An 8,579-nucleotide genomic window follows, 5' to 3' on the forward strand; every position below is an offset into this window, starting at 1 on the left:
TTTTGACTAATTTTGCCCAAAATCTAGCCAAAAATTAGAAGAATTGTTAGAATTTTGAATATCAATGGTTGAGATCACATAATCTACGTACAATAGGGGTTTTTTAATGTGTTGAATCCCTTTAAGAATTAAAAATTGCAATTTAAGCAATGAAAAATTGCAATTTCACCAAGAATTACATAATTAGTTATGGTGATCATTGTCGAAAAAAGTTCGAAATGTATAATATTTAGACTTGTCCTCTTGAACCTAGTTCTAAGAAAATGAATAAAGATGCTTTAGTGGTATGTATGAACATCACTTTGTTACAAATAGTTGATTAATTTATTCACTTTACTTCTTTCCTTTTTATTTCAAGTTTGGCTCTTGCGCTACCAACATTATAGTTAAAAAATAACTTATTACCGCTAACTTTGCAATAAAATAGTTTTAATTGTATATACTATCCACATTTTCAAAATTGTAGATAATATAGACTTGTAGATGTGACTTTATAATACTTGTGTTTTGTTCCAATGACAATCATAACATAGTTATTACATTGTAATAGCCATTTAACTATAACAATTCTCACAAAAACAAAAAACAAAAAGGAAAAGAATTTGCATTTGCGAAATGATAAATTCTACAAGTTTGAAAGGGTCTATTACAAATACTATAAAAAATAAATTTGAAGCTACAACATGTAATATTATTGTGTTTGAAATGAATAAGTTAATTTTATTTACACTTGATCCTAGGGGTTTGGGAAATTAGTGTAAATATTATAAATAACAAAATAAAGAATAAGAAGAGACATTAGAAGATGAAATCTAATAGTCTCCATCTCTTTGTATATATTCACGATTTCTCTTAATGCAAACAAAAAGTTCGCTTCGAGTTACAAACTTAGTCTGACATGGTATCATAGCTACCTGTCCCATTTAACTTTTTGTTATGTAACACTTACCATTCAAACTTTGGTTTTTTCCTCTATCATATTCCTTTGCTCTTTGTCCCTCTACATTGGTCATATTCAAGGAAGCAACATTGAACAATTTGGAAGTGTGTGTTGAAGGGAGATGGTGCAGTGGATCATTGGATTGACCATGACTCGTGGTGTTGCATTTGGTTGAACGATGAGTCTTTGTTCTTGTGTTTGTCAGGGTTGAATTGTGCGTTGAGAGTTGAATTGAAGGTCATGTTCCATGTTGCGCTTGGTGCGTAACTTCTGCAAGTGTTATATATTGTGCCTTTTCAAAAGTATGAAGTTGTGTCGAAGTCTCATTGAAAGGGCTATTATAAAAAAGCCATGGTTTATATGTGATTGGCATATGTGTTGTGCGTTGAATGTTTTTTAAACATTGTGAATGTTGTGTGATCGACAAGTCTTTAAAGGTCGTATGTTATAAATCCCTTTTAAAAAACATGTGGTATGCTACGTTGTTTTTTATATGTGCGTTGAAAAGGTTGTATGGTGGTATGTTGCTATGATTTTATATGGGTATTGTAAAAGATCATATGGTATATATGTTAGATGGTATAGTGTTTATTCCGATGGGATTTGGTTCATATATGTAATGAACTGTATACATGTTGTGCCTTAAATTGTGTGCATGGTATTAAAATTTATTGGTTGAATTGGATGAATTAATATTGGTATATGTGAGTTGAGATTTTATTTTGAAGACCGTGTATGGTGCGTGGCAATATACATATGGTTTGTGGAATTTGATTAATAAGTGTTGGTCCATATATATGGCTTGTATTATTATTTGATAATTTTTTTTTGAAGATATAGTTGTATGCCAATCAATTTTATTACAAACACAAGCCATTTGTTATTGTAAGTATTGTGATTATTTTGGGCCTAATCTAAAATTATATGATGCATTCACTTATCTCTATAGTTGGACTAGTTCTCTTTGGCAAAGAAACCTACCATGAATGGTCTAGGAAGATAAAAAATACCTTTATTTTTAATGAGTTGTGGAAAGGAGTTTGTGAAGGAGAAGGAGGCAATCCACCTTATAAGCCCACTTCTGACAAAGAGCTTTCCATATGGGAGAACAAGAACAATAAGGCCTATGCCTTGATTGCAACATTAGTCAATGAAGAGGTGGGTCATCATATTACACCTTTTATAGATGCTTTTGATTCTTTAAAGAAGATGAAAGAATAATATGACTCACATTCTAAGCTTGAAATAGTCCAATTAATGATCAAGTTGTTCAATTTAGAATTGAAAGATGATGATCCCCTTGCCTTAGCCTCTAAAATAAGAATTATTATGCATGATATAGAAGCCATTAGTCTTAAAATGGTTGTTCCTCTCACAACTTTTGTCAAGGCATTGTATCCACTTGTTCTCATTGTTGAAGGAAGTGTAACTAGGTTAGGTCTTCATAAATGTAAGTTTGAATTTTGTATTTATTCAAGAAAAGAGAAATTACTTTTATGATTTTTGTCAATGAGTTTCTTGCTCAATGAATTAGTTCAAGGACATGTTTAAGTGCTTCTAGGAAGTCAAGAGTCAATATATTTATAGAAGACCCTTTGAGGGCATGTTACACTATGTATAAAATAATATAAAGGTCAAAGGAATACCTCCAAGCCAATTGCAAGTCCTCTCCATGCAGAAACCTCCTCCTCAAGAAGCAAAACAAAGGAAATATTGAAGAAATAGTCAAGTCGGCCCAAGGACAGCTAGTCAGCCTAAAGGAGGGACAATCCTCTATATATAGAGGTTGTCCACTCCTCCAAAGATAGCGAAGATCAAGCTCTGAAATCAACGAAGAGATAAGCCGAGCAAAAGGAAGTTAAGGGAAGTCTAAAGGGTCTCCAAAAGTGTAGCGAAGAAAGGAGGAAATGCAGTGATGTTTCTAGGGCTAAGAAATAGTCACACGTGCAAGGATAAGGAGGACAGATTGCGGTTTTAGCAACATCAAGAATTCAGTGCAAGATTCAGTGGTATTTGGGCTAGTCACTATGACTATAAGTCCTCCCTCTAAGAGTTAAGAAGAGACCCTCACAAACGAAGGAAGAAGGAATAAGGCCGCGAAGAAGAGGACTGTTTCTAGGGCTAGAAACAGTCACACGTGCGGAAAAGAAGAGGATAAGTCTGCAGCCAGTGAACAATCCATGACATATCATTTTTTGGGTGAGAAATCAAGTCTACAAGGACTCCCAAGCCTAGCGAAGGAGCCTATATATATAGCGAAGGTATAAGGACCCTAAGTCACTAAGGGTACCTTCCACACATAAGAAAACTAGGACAAGATAACAGTAGTACATTCATACACCCATACATCAAGAAGGATCTCACTGAAGAAGTATACTTGAGCAAGGGGTACAAGAGGAACAGCTCAAATAGAAGGCTCACTCAAGGAAGTTCTATCCCAAGACAAGAAACCAAGCAGGAGCAAAAAGTGTTGGAAGAAGGAAGCATATGTGCCGGGGAACAAAGTGCAGAAAAGATGAGATGACTTGACTTGTGCTTGGAGGATATCCTAGTCAAGGGTCTAGGGTTTGGCATTGATCAATAGAAGCTTCAATAAGAGAAATTCACGAAAGGGTTTTCCTCTCAAGAGAAGAGAGGTTTAGGCCCTGACAGAGAGCCAACATCTTGTGTTCTTATTCTTATGCTTTGGTAGCAATTTGATGAAGTACACACACATGCATTAATAATAATAAGAAGAAGATTAAGCTAACAAGAAAAGTAAAAAGTCTCCACAAATTGTTATCAAGTGACGAAGAATCACACTACACCTAATTTTCCCTAGATTCTTCAACACTCATTATCTTTAGTCATTACAAGCTAGTGGCAAACTTAAGGAGATTTCCTTTAACTCTCTTGTGGATAAGTTTGTTGAAAGAGAGAAATATTTTGGGAAGAAGAGTACAATTTCTTAGTCTCTTAAAGAAGATGTGTGCCTTGCATAAAAAGAGAATAATTAGACACATGATTCTTCTAGAGGAAGAGGTTGTTCAAGAGGACATGGAAGGAAGAATAATAGAGTAGTGGGGTAGACATTTCCAAGGAGAAATGCCTTATCTTCATTGCATATGGTGTAACAGAAATGGACATGATGCTTCCACATGTAATCTCTCATGGGATAGGATTAGATAGGAAATGGATGAAGAGAAAGGAAAATCATCAGATAAAGGGAAAGGTAAAGCACCTGAATTCGCTCATTATGTTGTGGCACATTGCAATATTGGAGTAACTAAAGACTTGTTTAATACTTCACTTGCTCCATGGAAATATGCATCATTGCTTGATTCAGGAGCAACTTACCACATGAATTTTAGAAAAGATTTCTTTGAAGAATTCACTAACAATGTTGATGGAGCAATCTACTTTGCAGATAAGTCAAAACTCAAGCCATTAGGGCTTGGCACCATCAGGCTCAAACTACCCGGTCTTCTAGACTTTCTTCTATATGATGTTCTCTACCTCGCAGAGTTGTGGAGAAACTTGTTGTCTTTGTTTCACATTCGCCAACAAGGATACTCCATTCATATATTTGATGGCAAGGTTGAGGTCAGAAAAGCATCATAGAACTCACTTGTCATGACTGGGATAAAATAAGAAAGACTTTTGAGGCTGCAAGGAACCTCTGCACGTGCACAAAATTTTGCATATATTTCAATTTGATAAAGGTAGAATACCATCCAGTCTCTTATAGTATGCTATATTTGGACACTTGAACTATGACAATTTGCGCTTATTGAAGAAAGATGGTGTTACTGGTTTTCCTACCATTCCTAGGAAACTTAAGCGATGTGATGCTTGTATCTTAGGAAAGCACAACAAACAATATTTTCATGATTCTCCTTCTAGAGCACATAGAAAGCTTGAACTGATTCATTCTGAATTGTGTGGCCCTATGCATGTTCCTTTTGTAAATGGTAATAAATACATGATGACTTTTATTGATGACTACACCAAAATGTGTTGGGTATATCTATTGAAGAACAAATTTGAAGCTTTTGAAACTTTCAAGAACTTTCATGCATGGATTGAAAATGATACACAATCTCATATTGGCTCTATTCGTACTGATAATGGAAAAGAATATACTTCAAATGAATTTGAAAACTATCTTCGCCAGCATGGGATGAAACATTAAACAAATATGCCTTATAATTCTCAATAGAATGGTGTAGCTAAAAGAATGAACAAAACAATCTTAAATATGTTACTTTCAATGATGTTTTACAAGAATGTTAAGTTGATGTTTTGGGATGATGCAGTTCTATGTGAAATGTATATTAATGATAGGTGTCCATCTCATGCTATGAAAAATAAGACTTCCCATGAAATGTGGTATGGCCACATTCCTTTGGTGAGCCATCTTATGGTTTTTGGTTCCACCTACTATACCTTAATACCTAAGGAACAAAGAAACAAACTTGGTGCGAGGAGTTGGAAATGTATCTTCTTGGGGTACTCAGATACCTCCAAAGCATATCATCTCTATGATGATTCAAGTAAATAAGAATTTTATAATATCTAGAGATGTGATCTTTCTTGAATCTTCCAAGACTAACAATGTTGTTGAGTGGCAGCTTGATTGCTTGGACAAATTTGGGCATACAAATTCTTTTCAAGAATTTAATAATGAGATTCCACATCTTGAAGGGGGGTTCCCTATACTGTATCAATCTATGGAATCTCCTTTTAAAGCACTCTCTCCCCATCATGAAGATCTAACCACTTATCAAGAAGACACTTTGAGTGATGCAATTGAGAGATTTGGGAGGCTAAATCTTGATTCAGGTCCATCTCAATCGATTGATCAACCTAGTCCATCTCAGAAAGGTCCTCCAAAATGGCTCACTTGACAAGCATAAAGCTAGGCTCATGGCAATAAGTTTTGCATAGAAGAAAGGGGTCGATTACGAGGAGACCTTTTCCCCCATAGCAAAATGGGCTGCCATCCAGACTCTTTTTGCCTCGGTAGCTCAAAACAATTGGAAAGTCCATCAAATGGATGTAAAAATTGCTTCCTTGAGTGGAGATCTAAAAGAGAATGTTTTGTGTCCCAACCAGAAGGATTTGTTGTGAAGGGTTAGGAGCGCAAAGTATGAAATCTAGTCAAATCCTTGTGTGGCCTCAAACAAGAACTGCAAGCCAGGTACAAGAAATTGACTAAGAATCCTCTAAAACTAAATTTCAATCACTATTATCTTGATCATGCAACCTTGTTTGTCAAGAAGGTTGGCAAAAAAGTTGTATATTGTGAGGTGTATGTAGATGATCTTCTAATGACAGGGAAAAATGGGAATTACATTGCATCCATAAAGAAAGAATTGAGGAAAGGCTTTGAAATCGCATATTTGGGATATGTTCACTACTATCTTGGTATTGAAGTAACCCAACATCCAAAATTTACATTCCTCTCTCAAAAGAAGCACATTGGAGATCAATTAAACAAATTTTGCATGACTGAGTGCAATCCTTTGACCATTCCAATGTAACAGAATTTAAAGCTACATCCACTGAAGGATATGAAAATGAGGATGCAACAAAGTATAAACAACTCATAAGAAGTCTCAACTACCTGACTACTACCATACCAAACATTTCATTTGTCGTTGTAATCCTCTCTAGGTTTATGCAAAAGCCTTGTGAGGGTCATTGGTCTGCTACAAAAAGAGTTCTAAAGTACTTGAAGGGAATTCAATACTTTGGACTCAAGTATACATAGGTAGATGACTTAATGGTTGGATACTCTAATTCAGATTTTGATGGAGATAAAAAAATGAGAGTGTCTACTTCAGGTTATGTTAAGAGTCTTGGATTAGGAGTTGTCTTCTGGAGGTCATGCAAATAGTCAATTCCAAAAAATTCCACAATTGAGGCAAAATATGTGGCAGTATCTAAAGCAACGAAGGAAATTGTGTGGCTCAGGAAAATTCTGGAAAATTTGCAGGATAAATTAGTGCATTCAACTCATCTTTTAATTGACAACACTTTTTCAATAAAATTGGATAAGAAACCGAAGTTCTATGATCGAACCAAGCACATTATAAATAGTATCATCTTATTTAACATTATGTTGAGGCCAAGGCTATTCACCTTCACCATTTTTCCACAAATGAGAAAATTGTAGACATATTCACTAAAGCACTTGGAAGAGAAAAGTTTGAAAGATTCAAAATGATGCTTGGACTCACCAACATCCCTTCGAATTAATGGGGGGGGGGGATGTTGACACCTAATCCTAAGGGATTGGGAAATTATTGTAAATATTATAAATAATAGAATAAAGAAGATGAAGAGACATTGGAAGATGAATCCCAATAGTCTCCCTCTCCTTGTATATATTCATAATTTCTTTTAATACAAACAAAATTTCATTCATAGTTAAAAACCTTGCTTGACAAATTTTATGTAGAAATATTTGTTGGTCTTACCAAGATTTGACATCCCATTGTAGTTATCCCAAGCTATAATTTCCATTTTTTTGGTTCTTATATACTAGATAAACGACTCTTAGACCAAAACTTGATTCAATTGAGTTATAAACATATTCTGTGACTTAATTGTTTTAAACCTTTGCAAAAGAACTAAAGCATAAATGGATAATGGAAAACACATAAAGATATTCATAGTATCTCAATAAGTCCCTAAATTGATGTGATAGTATCCTTTCTCACTTTCTTACTAACATCAACAATACTTCTAATATCTTATTTTGTGGGACTTTTAACATTATCGATATTATCTTTGTAATGGTTCTACAAAATATCATATCTATGTGTTGATTTTTTATTATATAAAAATACTCTGCTAATTTTGTGTATTTGTTGTAAATAATTACGCATACATAAAAAATATGAGAAATAGGTTACTTATAAAGGGCGGTAAGAGTAGGGAGGTTATTATTTACCCTAATGAATCATCAAAATTGAATTATTCATGGATATTAGGATTGAGATCCAACAATAAAGTTGAGGCACATGCTCTCCTCCAAGGCTAATTGTTGGCCTGTGCTCATAAGCTGACAAACCTCTCAATCACAGGAGACTCTAGAATCATCATATGACATCTGGTCACATGCTCTCTTCCAAAAGATTCAGCACTAAAAATATATTATCAGAATCAAAATGTTATTAAGGAACTTTCATACTTATAAATTCTATTATATATTGCGCCAACACAATTAAGTTGTAAATAATTTGGCCAATAAAGGTTTCTCTTTAGCCTCAGGGACACTATGGATCAATGACAAAGAGACCTTTTGTTTTATACCATAAGTTACATGAGTAAATTTTTAAAAAATTAATAGTCTTAATTCATTTTGGTGCCGAGCGACACTGTAATGGAAGCATTAGTGTGTTGTCTAGGTTATAAGTATTAAAAACAATTATGAAGAGTGGTGGTATGAGATTTAGGGGAACTCTTGCTCATGTTTGAGTCTAGAGTTAGTTGGTTTGTGGCATGTATACTGTTAGTTTATCCATTTACGAGAATCTCTATTACAACCCTCCTTATCCACTTTTGAGAATTAAGGTTGGCTTGTCCTCTATGGTGTTGGGAGGGGCTTCCCCTTGGGTTTCTCTACTTCATCATAGCACGTGGCACTTGATAT

This window comes from Pinus tabuliformis, chromosome 1_1 (genome assembly GCF_031772625.1).
Source record: "Pinus tabuliformis cultivar Carrire ecotype Pingquan chromosome 1_1, CPIR1, whole genome shotgun sequence".
In the NCBI taxonomy this organism is placed as follows: domain Eukaryota; kingdom Viridiplantae; phylum Streptophyta; class Pinopsida; order Pinales; family Pinaceae; genus Pinus; species Pinus tabuliformis.